This window comes from Crocuta crocuta, unplaced genomic scaffold (genome assembly GCF_008692635.1).
Source record: "Crocuta crocuta isolate KB4526 unplaced genomic scaffold, BGI_CrCroc_1.0 scaffold424, whole genome shotgun sequence".
NCBI lineage: Eukaryota > Metazoa > Chordata > Mammalia > Carnivora > Hyaenidae > Crocuta > Crocuta crocuta.
In genome coordinates, this window is record NW_027530977.1 from 610355 (window position 1) to 627134 (window position 16780).

At 34.9% G+C, this 16780-nt stretch overlaps 1 protein-coding gene across 1 annotated transcript in view; it reads left to right on the forward strand.

Annotated features, from left to right (window-relative positions):
* Positions 1 to 16780, forward strand: part of PCLO (piccolo presynaptic cytomatrix protein) — a 420227-nt gene that overhangs the window by 59408 nt on the left and 344039 nt on the right. The gene's annotated exons all lie outside the window — the stretch shown is intronic.

A 16780-nucleotide genomic window follows, 5' to 3' on the forward strand; every position in this document is an offset into this window, starting at 1 on the left:
TATGGAAATGGAGGGTGTCCTGAAAGAAAGAAAACATGTCAAGATACAAATATCAGGATGAGGACTTCATGCCTTCCATGAGAATCAGTACATTTTTCATAACTGATATTTTGCCTTCAAGTAGTGGGCCATCAATTCCTTAAACATAAGGGCTTGGATCTTGTCAGTATCAGACCTCATAACGTGGAAGCTATCCCATACTTGGTACTACGTATATGTTTGCTTAATTTAAACTTCTGTCTGTGTTGAAACCTGCTAAAAGTCATGCTTTGCATTGATAAGATTTGTGCTTTGGTAGAAATGAATTAGGAGCTCCTGAAGACTAGTCTTAAATTCTGCATCTTAATGATTTTTTTTCTCATTCTTTATTCATTCATTCAACAGACAGGTATTCGGTGGGTACCTTTCAAAATGTTTCATATTATTGAGAATGTTGGGTGCAGTGCCCAGCACATAGAAGCCTTTGTCTAGGTCTGTGTTCTGACCTATACCATCAGTTGTATCATTTCTTTTCTTGATAGTAAAATGAGAGAGAAAGAGTAGAATAAATTATTTTATTTAATAAAATATTTAAAAGATGATAAACAATTTAGGAGTCACAAGAATTCCCACTATTATGGGGGCGCCTGGGTGGCTTAGTCGGTTACGCGTCCGATTTTCGCTTAGGTCATGATCTCGCGGTTCGTGGGTTCGCTCCCCGCGTCAGGCTCTGTGCTGTCAGCTCAGAGCCTGGAGCCTGTATCAGTCTGTGACTCCCTCTCTCTCTGACCCTCCCCTGCTCACGCTGACTCTCTCTCTCTCTCCTATAAATAAATAAAACATTAAAAAAAAAAAAGAATTCCCACTATTATGGGGGCGCCTGGGTGGCTTAGTCGGTTACGCGTCCGATTTTCGCTTAGGTCATGATCTCGCGGTTCGTGGGTTCGCTCCCCGCGTCAGGCTCTGTGCTGTCAGCTCAGAGCCTGGAGCCTGTATCAGTCTGTGACTCCCTCTCTCTCTGACCCTCCCCTGCTCACGCTGACTCTCTCTCTCTCTCCTATAAATAAATAAAACATTAAAAAAAAAAAAGAATTCCCACTATTATGGGGGCGCCTGGGTGGCTTAGTCGGTTACGCGTCCGATTTTCGCTTAGGTCATGATCTCGCGGTTCGTGGGTTCGCTCCCCGCGTCAGGCTCTGTGCTGTCAGCTCAGAGCCTGGAGCCTGTATCAGTCTGTGACTCCCTCTCTCTCTGACCCTCCCCTGCTCACGCTGACTCTCTCTCTCTCTCCTATAAATAAATAAAACATTAAAAAAAAAAAAGAATTCCCACTATTATGTTTTAAACTAAAATATCCAATTCTGAATTTGTAAACAAAAGTACGAATGCATTTTTGAGATACTTAAAATCAGCTTCTTTTGAATGCTTATGAAAATATTATTTCTGAGTTAGGTAGAGAAGTTAGGGAGCTTCTCTACCCCAGGTGATGCAGGTTTTCAAGCCATGATGTGATTTTGTTCAGGTGACTCATTATCAGTGTTATAACTATCAAAGAAAGCTATATTAGCTAAAATTTTAGATTGAGCTTGTGATGAACATGGTTCATGGAATTATGTAAGAGAAAACAAAGTAAAAGTGAAATACGTGTGTAAGTTATTCAAATTGCTGTAAAAATTGATAATATTCCCCTTTAAAATGCAGTCAGGCATAAGACCAAATCAGTCTTTTGAATTTATTTATGTGGTCAATTTACTTTTGAATTTACTATGACAACCATTTGATCAACCATTAATTATTATTATTTAATAATATGATCAGCCATTATTATTATTACACGTCTTCCTTTCTTTTACTAAAATGCATACTAACTTAAGATACTTTCAGATAAATAGAAATTAAAAAATGCTGTTTCTTTTTCAGAATTCTTACACTGTTACTATGTTTTCTTAGAATTTGTGTTTGAACAGAAAGCTTTGAAGTCAAAGGCTCTAAATGTGTCATTTAATGAAGTAAATGATTTACAACCTTCAAAACATTATTTTGTCTCAGAGGACACAGTCCCTTAGATGAGTGTCTGGCATCCATCATTGTCTAAGCTCATTGTTATTCCTGAAGTTGTAATTTAATTTTTACTAACTATAGGCAAATATCCTTATTTGGAGAAAATGAGATTTCTCTTTGGCAGGTCTTAGTTTAAAACAGTAAACTGTTTTGTGACTTTATAATAAATAAGGATGGCAAGGAAGGATTCTTTGCATTTGGTGTTAATATTGCGTGATTTAGCCTTTCTTGATTTTTATATGAGAGCATAATTAGAATTATTTTTTTAAATTATTTTGAAATTTCAGTGACAATTATATTTTTTTTCCTTTCACAATTTGGTAAGCAGCAAAGAACATTGGAATGAAGTACTTATTGTGGTTTGGAAAAGTTAGCAACTGACTTGCATATGGTTGAGATTCTAATTAGAAAAAGTGCTGTACTTTTTTTGTGTTTAGTACGGATATTGTAAGTTGTCAGACTCATAATTTTATGTCTCAAGAATACTGGCATACATAATGATTTGTATGTGAATAGCTTTTTTCCCCCCCTTAAAACAAGGTGGTTACTAGAATAAGGGAGTAAGTGGATAACCTCTGAAGTTTTTTCAGTTAGAATATTATATCATGCTTCTTATATTTTGGGTACCATTATAAGCACTCTACCTATCCATTAAGTTATTAGTCCTTTTAGTCTTAAGAAAAAACACATATTGAGGTGCATGGCTGACTCAAATGGTTGAGCATGTGATTCTTGATTTCGTAGATGTGTGTGTTCATGACCCACATTGGGCATAGAGCTTAAAAGAATTAAAATAATAATAATAATGAAGAAAAAAGGTAGTAACAAGAGTCATAAATTACTAATATTTTACAGTGGAAGTTCCTACTGCCTGGGTGTTCATAATTACTTGTGAGGCATGTTAAAAATATGAGTTTCATATATAATCAGCCCATTTCTCTTGGGCCTTTATGATATGCCAACATCGTATCGGGTTCTGACTCTAGTTCAGTGAATAAAATAGGAAAAGACCCTCTTGCCCTGCCAGGTCCAATCTCTGGGAGAACTAGGAATATAAGTAACTAACTGATATACTAACAGAGCACTAACACAGGGTGGTTCCCCGAAGACCTCTTTGAGGCTGGATCATTTTAGCCGAAATCAGTAGGGTGAGAAGGATCAAGTGGATGGGGTTGGGGGCATGAAGTGCANAAAGACCCTCTTGCTCTGCCAGGTCCAATCTCTGGGAGAACTAGGAATATAAGTAACTAACTGATATACTAACAGAGCACTAACACAGGGTGGTTCCCCGAAGACCTCTTTGAGGCTGGATCATTTTAGCCGAAATCAGTAGGGTGAGAAGGATCAAGTGGATGGGGTTGGGGGCATGAAGTGCAATTCAGACAGAAGGAATTCCTGAATGGTAGAGAGGGCTGAATTGTTATCTTGAGTAGAGACAGCTAGAAAAAAAGTGTCATGAGATGGCCCCTTCCATGTCATACATAGAGGGCTAATATTTGTAAATAACCTTCACAAACAAGTACATTAGTGCACAATGGCATTTAGTCTAGAATTACCACCTAATTTTAATGGATGTGTTTCCTGATAAGTTTGTTTTGTGATAGAATATAAAAGTAGCATGGTTAACTGTGGAAGCAGAAACTGAACTCCGTTTACTATCTGTCGTTTCTAGTGAGCATAGGAGGATGTTTCTCTCCCTTTTACACTTGGGGCAGTTGTGAATTACCGCAGTGCTTTATTTCACCAAAAGTAGTTTCTGGAATGCCTGTGAAAGCATGAATGTGATATCATTTCTTGCACGTGTCCAGGTGGAAGTACTTTGAGAACTTATTTTTTGGCTGTAATTGTGATTTTTAAAGCTTTAATGTCTTAGACTCCTCAGACATCTTAATACAACTTAGATAATCTTTCACATTGCTATTGATTGCTTATATGAATTCTAACATAGCTTTCAAAAGCAACAATTTTAAAAGCCATTTTCAAATAGGTCATATTTCAAGTACAAAGAAAATAATATAATGAACAATTCATCCAATATTGTCAAGTCTTGATATGCAGCTTAGTTTGCTTTTAGGGATCCTTCCCTGGGTCCAAGAAAGCATCCCATGGAGTCCTCTTTAATTTCATCACCTTCCCTCTGTTCTTAGAGAAAACCTACCATCTTAAATTTGGTATTTGTTTTAAACCTAAACAGGGTTTTATATTTTTATTACACCTACACATATGCATAAGCAATATAAATTATTGTTTTGAATTTTAATGAATAAGGATGCATGTGTCTCTCTTCTTCTTAACTCTTGAATTGACTGGCTTATTGTATGGATGTTTTATAAATAAGTTATACATTATAAGTTATATTTATATGTACGTTATACATTCTCTAGGTAATGAACATTTAGTTTTGTTCATTGGTATATTTTACTCTTGCTCAATTTTTTCCTCTTCCCCAAATTTTAAAACCCCATCTTTTGAAAATATATTTAACTGACCTTACAGATAAACATAAAAGTATCTTCCTTTTCATTTGTATAAAGAGTATGATCAAAATAGATTGGAATAGATTACAGTTAGTGCATCTCAAAATTAATAGTTTCTTTTTTAATAATAGTTAAAGAAAACAACCCACTGTTTATAGGCTTAGAAAGACCTTGTTGGTATGTTTTTCTTGAGAGAGCCAATCAGTATTCTTAATTACGACCTTTAAAAAGATTTCAGTATAAGAAAGGTTTCAGATTCCTTGGAAAAGCAGACTTTAATAGACATACTCAATTTATGAATGCCATATGTTTATATTTATAAGCCATTTAGCATGTTTAACTAAGAAGATAAAACATGCCTGTTTTGATATTGCAGATTAATAAATGTTTAAGTTTAGTTCAAATAATAGGTCTTATCTTTTCTTCTGCAAGAAACACCACACTCATCACTTACATGAATTCTAAAAGCTGTTGTACAGTGCATAATCAAAGATAAATAAATACTCATTTTGCATGATTTTCTAATCATAATGAACTATGTTGAGTTTATACTTATAAGACACCTAACAATTTTTCAATGCTCATAAAACTTCCCCCTCTAGTTCTGAAAGTACCAAATGTAGTTCTTTGAATTGTTTCACATCTGTTTGTTTGCTTGATTAAAATCACATTGTTCTTTTGACTTGGAGTCACAGAAATTAATGACATTATCTTCTCAGGAAAAGGGGTGAGTTTATTTGAGTTTAGGCTTTCATCAGTGAAGCACATAGCTGTCTGCTAAGAAATGTTAGACTTCAGGATAGCTCTGGGGAGGATTATCCCCAGATAAACAAATTTGGAATTTTTTGGAGTGTGAAGCAGGATTGCCTCGTGATTGGCAAAGTTAATTTTAGAATATTTATTCTTAGAAGCAACAGATTTCTGCCATTGCCGCATTAAAATGTCACAGTTTCTTTTGCCAACAGTAAAACATATACCATTCAAATTGTCCTTCACTTCCACATACATTAGTTAACTAATGTCCATCAACTGTGTGTCATTTATTAGGCTTTGTGTGTGTGTGATAATTATGTTTTCAGTTTAAAGTTATATTTGTACACAAATATATTCTCTCTGTCTTGTGATTTGGCGTTCTAAAGGAAATTTAAGTAGGTTATTCACTTTAACGTTACATAACACTCATGAACAATTTATCATTTTATGTGGATTATCTAATACCACTAGAATCTCTTAGGGTAATAATCATCAAGTAAATAAACCATTACATTGAGAAAAGATTTGTCAGTGGATATAATTTACACTGTACCAAACCTTTTAAAAGAGAGCTGAAAAATAAGAATTCTTCTTTAATTTATGAAAGCAAAGCTAAGATTTTAGCTTGAGATAAAAAATCTTGAGTTTTATAAGGAACTCATTTATATAGTTTTCAATACGGAATTTATTGTGTACCTGTTGATTGTGTACTTATTTTATGACAATCTCTTTAGAAGTTACAGTCTAAAGTATGACATAAATCCATTATCATGTATTGATGTTTCAGTCTTGCAATTGAGACAGCTGTATGGCAGAGGTTTTAATTAATTTGCTTGATATTACAAAAAGGCAGAGGTAGAATTCAAACCTAGATCTTTCCAATTACAAAGTTTCTATCTTTTTTATTTCCCTAACCTTTTGGTTCATTTGTGTGTATGGTGGAGAGAGTGGGGGGGTAGTGATGGGGTCAGGGAAGTTATATAAAAGCTAGGAAAATGACCACTCAGATAAAATGCAGCACTTGATTTGAGTCAAATCACTAACAGAATTTGTATTGGATGGGTGCATGATGGCATTTGGAATATTAACAAACATTTGTACAAATTATGATTTTGGTAAGTCATGTAGATAAATATTTGTATCTTATTTGTTTACGGCCACAAGATATGTAAATAATTTAGGTGGTTGGTAAGTCTGATCCTAAAGGCATTTTAGAGTCTACAGCCATCATACCTAATAGCTTAATTACCCAAAGACACATTAGGTAGTACTGCTAAATAGATTTATTTATTACAGTTATTTATTATAGTTCCTCTTTTTTTTTTTAACTTTAGTCCCTGCTGAAATTGGTTGAGGTTTAGCATATCTAGACATTTACTTTTACTGTCTTACACATATATGACAGTTCAAGGAATTAAGAATATAAGGTGTTATTTCTAGTTTTGTGTACTGGATTCACTGGCAAAGTGATTGTAGTTTTTTTCTGAGACCTAAAAAAAGTATATTCTAATATACTTTAATTCCATATTTTAGTCCTGTGTGAATTTCACGTGAAGGTTTTAGGTAGAATATGCCATGTAAAAGTCAACATACCGTTAATAGGTATATACATTTGTTATATAAAACTTGTCTTTATTTCTTAAGTGCAAAGTGCAATAGAATGCATATTTTGTCTGGCATATTTTTAAAAGAAAATTTGTTCTTAAACCTAGAGCAGATTCTTGTACATGGACTCCCTAAATATGGGACTGATGTATATATCATTATAAGTGGGAGGGTGAATTTATAATCCTTTAGTAAGAAAACATAATGTTGATGGTCTTGTATAGTAACAAATTGTACCCCAGGTTTAATGCTAAAAATGAGACATGTAATGTGTCCAGATTCCTTTCGGGAAGGAATCACAGATGCCAAGTACAGATGCCAACTTTTTTCCTCTTCTGAACCCTCAAATGCTATCTGGGCTGCACCAAAGACTTGGTTACATTTTCAATATTGGCTCTTTCATATTTACTACAGGAACTTATATATGTTTCATGCAATTGTATAACATGTACCCTTGAGAAGCTCTATTTTTCCTTCATATATCTTTCCACTGAAAAATTTTCTCAAGTCTAGAACAGAGATGTCATTGAGCTCAGAAACAGGAGAACAGTTGATGGTTCTGATCAAAAACATGAGGTTTTGGTCCACAGGGAACTCTGCCTATCACTGATTTTAGAAAAGAATGACACTTTCAATGGAAGTTTATGATTTTCTCAGCAATGTTCAGGAGGCTATTAATTTTGTTAGACATTAACAATTACACACACAAAAAAGGAAAAGCATAGCTTCTTTCTACTTTTCTACATTTTTGGCCACAGAACCAAGCAAAAATTATGATACTCTACAAAACATTACCTCTTAAAATAAATGGTAACAATGGTAAATATTGAAAGTGTATTGTATACATGTCTTTCTTGTAGAGTAGGGTAGAGGAGTTCTCAAGTAACTTCTGGCTCTGGTGTTGTCTAAATATAGATGAAATATAGCTTTATTATAGCTTCTCTGTGTCTGTAACCACACCTAAGTGACATTTTTGTCTTCTAAATTCTTCCTTAAGAAGAATTTAGAATTAGAAGAATTTAGAATTTAGAAGAATGTCCTTGGTGACTTTCTTACATCTTGCAATACAATAGCCTCTCTCCTACCAGAGTATAAACTCTGTGGGGAGAATGTTAATATTCTTCCCTTGTTTTCATTCGAGCATAGAACAGAGTAGACTTCTTTTTAAAGAATGGGTATGCAGTTCATGTTGAAATGAACTGAAGTGAAACCTGTGTGTTTCTCCAAGTGCTAGAATAAGCCCAGGGAATTGGTAAGCTCCTGCTGTAGTGTCCTGGATAGTGTGCTGTTAATATGCATGAGAACAATGCCTGTGTTTTCATCCCTCACCTTCAGGGTTCAGTTGTGGTCAATTTCAGGAACCTTTTTTGGATGCCCGGTACTGGAGACCCTGGTCAAATATCCCCCAATCTCCTTGCCAGAGGAAATATAAGCGTGTGATGTGTAGGATATTCAAGTACACACAAAAGAGTTGGAGGATTTAATTAAAATAAAAACTGAAGTCTTCTCTCCTTTTCGGAAGGGGAACTTTTTAACACAATTATGTTGATTTTAGTTGTATAGTCAAAAAAAGAATGCCTTGGAATGATCTAGACACCCTTTTAAAAACTTCCAGCTACTTACAATTTCTTACCAACATTGCAGAATTAAGTCAGTTGTCCAGTGTTGGACAGTGAAACCCCAACACAGTTGCTATTGAGTAATAATTGTAAATGGTAATATTGAAACATAGAAGGAACTTAGATCAGCTGGTCCATCATCTCATCTTATCTTGTTATTGTATTCTTTGTTCCTTCAGAGTGGAAATCTGAAGAGTACAGATGGTTGAAAATGAAGGAGACTCTACCTTTATATTAATTGAGCTCAAACTGTAATATTTATTTAGTGAACCGCCTGTGTTCCTCTAATAAGCTATACCATCACATAGGGCCCTACTCTTTAGACATCAAAATGAGAAAGGACCTCACTCTCTCATTCCCTTTGACTCCTCTGGAACACTGGAAATGGTTTCTTTTTTTTGCGGTTATGATAAAACTTATGTATAATTAGTTCTGCTTTCCATTCTTATAGCACTCTGAGTTTGCTCTGGCAAGTGATAGCTAAATAAAGCTCACACCTAGCGTTAAAATGTCAAGGGCAAGTGAAGGGCATCCCAGAGTAGGCGGAGTTATAGTTCAAAAGTGAAAACTTAACAGCATTCATGCCCATGGTCTTGGAAGGCACTCTGGAAACCATACATGCTTTCTTTTTAGGGTTTATTTGTCAGATTGTTCCACAGTTGTTTTTCCATTTCTTACCTACCTCTAGCATGTGCCCCCTCCCATTATATTGGGGAAGAAAATACCAGAATTTTCTAGCTTTAAGCTCAATAGCTAAAGAGAGTCTTTGTCTCAATCCTGCTCTGAGGCACAAAAACAGATAAGACAATAAATAATTTTAAAGCTATTCCCAAAGAATGAAGCCCCCCAAAGTAATTTTTAGCCAAATTAAATCAGTTTGTTGTGGGAAAATACTTACTTTCTATTAACCATATTACTCAATCCAACTTTGTTCTTTCTTTTGTTTGAAATTCTTTTCATTACCAATGCGTATCCAGGTAAATAAAATTAGGAGTTAAGTTAATCATTGACAATACGGATTATTTAGCCTATGACGGTATGTTCTTCCTGTTGCTGACCCTTAACAGATTGCAGATATCTCCAAACGGGGCTTTATATCCATTACCAAGTAACATGCTTAATAGAATTTTAATACAAATCAACCCTTTCTCTGTTTTCTTTTGTAAATTTTTTTTTGTGAAGTTATTCTTAAGGAATTCTAACCTATCATCATTTTCTTTCACAGGATATGTAAAAAGAAAAAGTGTTTGATACCGTTTTCCACTTTTGCATTATAGAAATAATGCTTATGTTTAACTAAGAGATATTACATTCTTCAATTTTAGGAACTGGAAGAATCTGTTGTTACTCTGTTTAATAAAGCAAAGGACAATAACAAATAACTATAAAAACTAAAATGCCATTTGTTAGTGTTCTTACAGGTGGCAAAATATTTTACTATTCAGACATTTATACTTTTAGTAAAATATAGGTTTTTTTATTTTTAGTGAAATAAAACTTATTCACATATTTTATATTTTTAGTAAAAAAGATTCATAACTATTATAAAATTTGGTGAGTAAAATTTATGTGTATCTGTATGTATGGATACATTGTTTTGTTTTACACGAATTCCTATATAGACTATGTGAATTCTCTTTTATAATATAACTTTTATACTAATTGTAGTATTCTTTAGTTGAGAATTATTGTTGGCACAAGTTCTGATATGTATATATATATATACACACACACACAGAGACATACACACATATGTAACATGTATATATACACACACAGATATATAACATACACCTGTGTACACAGAGCCAGAAAAAAAGGAATTGAATGATGAAATTTACATTATAGACAATTATATTGTCTATTATTAATCTAAATTAATAAAGTGTAGATTTTACTATAGTGTGCTATGTATTAAATGATAGTAAGCTTTCTAATAAACCTCTGCAAAATGGCTTTAGTGTGTTGATCCTTCTAGTATTTTCTTTACCAGTTAATGGATGTAGTGAGGGTAGAAGGAGGAAGGATGGTTGGGAGTGCTTTGTGGAGAGTGTTTATGGAGAGTACATCATCTTCTAGATCTAGACTTCGATTACATATGCTTAAAGTTTATGTAATCCTAGCAAATTGGCAAGCAGATTATACATCAAGAAGGAGAGTAGCCACCATTCTACTCTGCTTCTCTTAGATTCTGTATATAATTATCACATTGTACACTTTAAATATACTCATTTTTTGTTATTTATACCTAGTAAAGTTATATTATTTCTAATAAAGTTAATTATTTCAAGTAAAGCTAGAAAATTAGTAACTATCAATTAAAACAGGAAGTAGAAAACAATTCTATATACTGGAATGACACCATATTGTTTACCTCTTCTTTTATATTGTTTCTTTATCCAGGTGTTTTTTTGTTTTGTTTTGTTTTTTATTTCACGATCCCTGTTTGGAGCCTCCTAGTCTCCAGCCTACTTTCCTGTGCACTCCGCTTCCCCTCACTGTCTTGTTTACTCTGGATACTTCTCTCCCTCCTCCCCTCCATCATCAGGTTGCAGTCAGAACAAAGCACTGCATGTAAACTTTCACTGGCTTTCCTTTGTATAGAGAAGAGGTTTCAAATTCCTTAGCCTAATATTTTCAATCTGTGAAATTTTTATTTACTTTACATACGTAGAATTTGCGTGAACTGTTCAGCTTGTCAAATTTACCAGCCCAGCTTTCCACGTGTATTTCATTGGTCTCCAAATATGTCCTGTGCGTTTCCACCCAATGCCTTTGTTCACACTCCTCTTGATGCCATCTCTTCCACCTTACTTTTTGAGTTTATCCCTCAAGAACCAATTTGAATTCCTCTTTTTTTATTTTTTTGAAAAATTGTGGACTAGTACAGCTCATGATTTCCTTTTCCTGTGATGGTCTTGTATAATTTGTATCACCCAAGAGACACAGCAGTACAAAGGAAGATCACACATTTACTGGAACATGAGAGACTATTTCCTCTTGATTATAAAAGAGAACTTGGTCAGGGAAGCTAACTAATCTCAGGAAGACAATGCTAAAAGATGATCACAGAGAGAAGAGCGTAAGAGATGCAGATGCGTTTAGGAGCATATGCTAAGGCATACAGCAGGCGCGATTATTTGGAATGTTAATGATATAACTAGAGTTATTTTGAGTCATTTACTTCCTTTATGCATGACATCCAAAATTCCAATAATCACAGGTGTTCTCCAGATACATAGAGTTTACAGTTCACTGTGAGGACATATAATTTTCATTTTAGCTAGACTCTAAACTCTGAAGGCAGATTTTTACTTTCCTTTGGTGTCCAACACAAGACCTGTAGCAGTTGCCGAATCACCTTCTATGTTACTTACTTGATTATTAACAGCACACTAATAGGTATGGTTGTATATGGTACATCTGAAAGACAGAGGATGCCTTCTATGCTTACTTTATGGTATTCACCAAAAAGGATAATATTTCTTCCCCAAATTAGAAATCAGTTAATTACCATTAATTATTAATTAAATAAATTATTTTCTGGAATAGATATTAAGATAGTCTGATTTTCTTAACCATCAGAGTAGTAAACAAGAGTTGTGACCCTCCAAGTACTCCAGGTCATATATGTCAGTAGTGCCCCTGACATTAGAATGATGTTTTTGACTTCTCTGTGAGGTGCAGTGAGAGACACTCCCCTTTGTTGGATAAACGTAACCTATCTAATTTGTATTTACTTAGACAAATGCTCTCATTTATTTCTCTAATAACAGTGTGGACATATGAGGCAATTTAGAGGAGTTCTTTTTAATATTTTCTTTATCTTTTTCATATTATGACTTTATCAGGCAACTGTATTAATCCAAGTTGTCATTTATTATAAATACTGAGATTAGAGAGAAATATATTAATAAAACATTGAGTAGTCCTAGCCTCAGAGATCATTTTTATGTGTTAAACAAAGGCAAATCTATTCCATGTCTTACAGAGTACAATATGTATAGGGAAGATGTTCAACTTTTCCTAGGATACCAAACCAGTTTTCAAAGGATGTTCATGCTCTTAGATTTTTGTTGTTCACTGAGGTCTAAGTATCTTTTCTTTTTCTTTGCAAGGGCAGACTGCTCTGTTTTCTAAAGCAATTTAAGGCAGTTGCAATATAAAAAAGTGAAATGTGTTATTTAGTCTTGTGCATCTAACAGCAGAGAATTCTGGGTCACAGTTTGTAAAGCAGGATAGTGAAGAACAGGCGAGATAAGCATTTTAACCTATGAAAAAGAAGTATCTTTTGTATGCCAAAAAATGACCAGGCACTGGAATTTATCTTTTTATGTTTATTTACTTTTATTTACCTTGTTACCTTTCAAGTAATGACAACATCAGCCAATTGGGGCATATCAACATGCTGAATTTTATGGACAGTCTCCCCTTTTTTCCATGATAGGTGACATGTATTTATAGCTGATACACATGACACTTGTGCTCCGCCCCAGGCACCACTCTCTAAATTCTTTACGTGGGTGAAATTATTTACTTCTTACACAACCTTTGAGGTACATAGCCTTGTTATTCCCATTCTAAACATGAGGAAACTGAATTAGGAGGCTAGTAACTAGTGCAAGTCATTCAACTCAGCTAGTGATTGTTAGAACCAGGGTTCAAGTCCAGCCACTCTGCTGTGTTAACTCAGAAAGCAACAAAACTTCTGCATTGCAGAATGTGAACCTGGGTTCATAATGCAGGTTTTAAATTAATTGTGTTAGTTTAATCATCAGCAAAAATGGAGATGTTGCTTTTACCCAGCAAACTTTTCAGAAGGGGTAGTGCAAGGATCACATTCATGTAGAGGAATGCACTCTAAAACTTATAAAGTATAAATCATAGGTTTTTTTTTTTTACATATTAATAATATATACAGAAAAAGAGGATAGAGTTAAGAAGTTTAATTTAGGATGTGTTCAGTGCCATTAATTTTTTTAAACAAATGTATCTGTGTTGAAAGTGATGTAGAGCTCCTGCATTTAATGAATGGACATGCCTTGTTTATTGAGAACAAGATTTGATTTGTGGATTTTATAAACAGAATCTAGGAGACATTTATTTTTTTTTAATAGTTTATTGTCAAATTGGTTTCCCTATAACACCCAGTGCTCATCCCCACAAGTGCCCTCCTCCATGCCCATCACCCCCTTTCCGCTCCCCTCTGCCCTCAGTTTGTTCTCAGCATTCAAGAGTCTCTCATGGTTTGCCTCCCTCCCTCTCCCCCACTATTCCCCCTTTCTGCTCCCTACGGTCCTCCATTAAGTTCCTCCTAATCCTCCTATATGTGCAAACATATGGTAGCTGTCCTTCTCTGCCTTACTTATTTTGCTCAGCATAACACCCTCAAGTTCCATCAATGTTTCTAGCAGACACTTATAAAACATCCCATCTATACAAAAGAATGGACATTTTTTTGAAGTGGCAAGGAAGCATATTCAAGACATTGGTATGTCCTGAGTCATAAAACAAACCTCAACAGATTTAGAAAAAATTTATATCATATAATGTGTGTTCTGTAAGTACACGGAAACAAGGTAGCATTTAGGAAAAGAGTTTAAAAAGTCTCTAAACATTTTGAAACTAAATAATACACATCTAAATGCATGGGTCAAAGTGGAAGCCTCAAGGAAAATAAAATCATTGAGCTGAGTGAATATGAAAACACAACATATGAACTTTTGTGAGACTCAGCTCAGACAACACAAAGTAAAATTTATAGCACTAATTAGATAGAAAGGAAGAAAAAAGTCTTAGATTAATAACCTAAGTTCCCATCTCAGGAAGTCAGAAAAACAGCAAACTAAAGGCAAAACAAGAAGGAAAGAAGGAAAGAAATAAAGAGCAGCTATCAATGGAATTCAAGACCAAGTAACAGAGAAAATAAAACCAAGAGCTTTTTTTTTTTTTTTGGTAAAGTTTAACAAAATTGACAAACCTCTACCAAGACTGACAAAGAGAAAAGACAACAAATTGCCTATATAAGTAATGAAGTGGGATATCATAACAGACCCCACAGATATCAAAAGAGATAATAAAGGAATGCTACAAACACCTCTATACATATAAATTTGACAGCTTAAATGCAGTAATTTCTCTGAAACCACAAGCTATCACAACTCATTTGACACACAATAGATAATTTTGAGTAGCCCTATAACTATAAAGGAAAATGAATTTGTAATTTTAAAACTCCCATAAAAGGAAATCTCTAAATCCACATAATTTTTCCTAGAAAATTTGAGGGAGAATTAACACCAATTCTATAGTCTTTTCCAGAAAATAGAAGAAGGGGGAGTAATTCCCCATTCACTTTGTGAAGTTAGCATTACCATGATACCAAAAGAAAGACTGTACATACAAATAAAATTTCAGACCAGTCTATTTCATCAATGTATACATTAAAATCCTTTAAAATATATTAGCAAAGAGAATTCAGCAACATCTAAAAAGGGTTATGCCACCTAGAAAATGTTTGATCGTTTCCTTAAAAACTGCAAAAAATTAACAATAGAAGTCCCCTATGACCCAGCAGTAGTACTGCTAGGAATTTACCTAAGGGATACAGGAGTGCTGATGCATAGGGGCCCATGTACCCCAATGTTCATAGCGGCACTCTCAACAATAGCCAAAACGTGGAAAGAACCTAAGTGTCCATCAATGGATGAATGGATCAAGAAGATGTGGTTCATCTATACGATGGAATACTACATGGCAATGAGAAACAATGAAATCTGGCCATGTGTAGCAACATGGATGGACCTTGAGGGTGTTATGCTGAGCAAAATAAGTCAGGCAGAGAAGGACAAATACCATATGTTTGCACGTATAGGTGGAACTTAACAGAGGACCATGGGGAGGAGAAGGGGGAAGATAGTGAGGGAGGGGGAGGGAGGCAAACCATGAGAGACTCTTGAATGCTGAGAACAAACTGAGGGCTGATGGGGGTGAGGGAGAGAGGAAGGAGGGTGATGCGCATGGGGGAGGGCACTTGTTGGGATGAGCACTGGGTGTTATATGGAAACCAACTTGACAATAAACTACTTAAGAAAAAAATAAGTAAAAAACAAAACAAAACAAAACAAAACAGTGAACATGTAACTTCTATGGAACCCAACAATTACATTCCTGGGCCCTTACTCTAGACAAAGACTCTTTTCATACAAATACCTGTATACAAATGTTTATATCAGCTTCTTTTATAGTGGCCCCAAATTGGAAACAATGCAGATGTCCGTCAATGGTAAACAAACCTTGTTCTATCCATATATGGAATACTTGGAAGATGACAAAACCCAAACTGTTGATACACACAACGTGCTGAATAAATCTCCAGAGAATTATACCAAATTAAAAAAAAAAAATTCTCCAAAAGATTGCATACTGCATGATTCCATTCACATAACATTCCTGAAATGACAGATTAGAGAGATAGATCTACATTTGATTGGATTTGTATCAGAGTGCCCAGAACCTTAGCCTGAAAATGTGACCTGCGTTTAGTTGGATTCTGTCAGTAGTTCTGGTAATTAACATTGTAGGCTGATCCCAGGCTAAGTGATAAAAATAGACAAATTCTATGTTTGATGCCACCCCACCTTCCTTTTTCTGGACTTCTTGTTATTGTTATTCCCTCCCCCCTAGCCACCATCCTCGTGAATTTTTGCTCTCAAATGGCTACCAACTCCGAGCCATATAGAAATGAGAGATAATGGCTTAAGGTGCTTTTTATTTTTCATTGGGTTCAAGTTTGAGAATTTCTCAAGACTGAAAAACTTTAAGGATTCTAATGGCAGCTAGTGAAGAGGGACATTTTATTTAGGAGGCCCCCACAGTGACTCACACATCATGTCATGTTCACAGCTGCCAGCTCTGGGGCATCCCAAGTTATTCCTGACGGTGCTTTCCACATATTGCTGCAGAGTTTCCTAAGTTAAATTTTTAAAAGTGATTGCTCTGCTTTCCCCGCCCCCCCCATTGAAATGTAATATTCAGTAGTCATATTAAATTCAGGTGGGGAATAGGCACATTTGTAACAAACAAGTAATAAAAGAAATTTGGAAGTCACATTTCCACATTACTTGTTTTCAATTCAAGTGATAACTCCAGAGTGATTTTCGATTGCGGCATGTAGGAACTTCTGTCAGTGAAGTAGACACTTGAAAGTCGTGTCCTTCACTGAGCCAGAGACATTCATTTCAATATGGCACGTGATTAGCATCTTCCTAGTAAAATGTTTTTAGA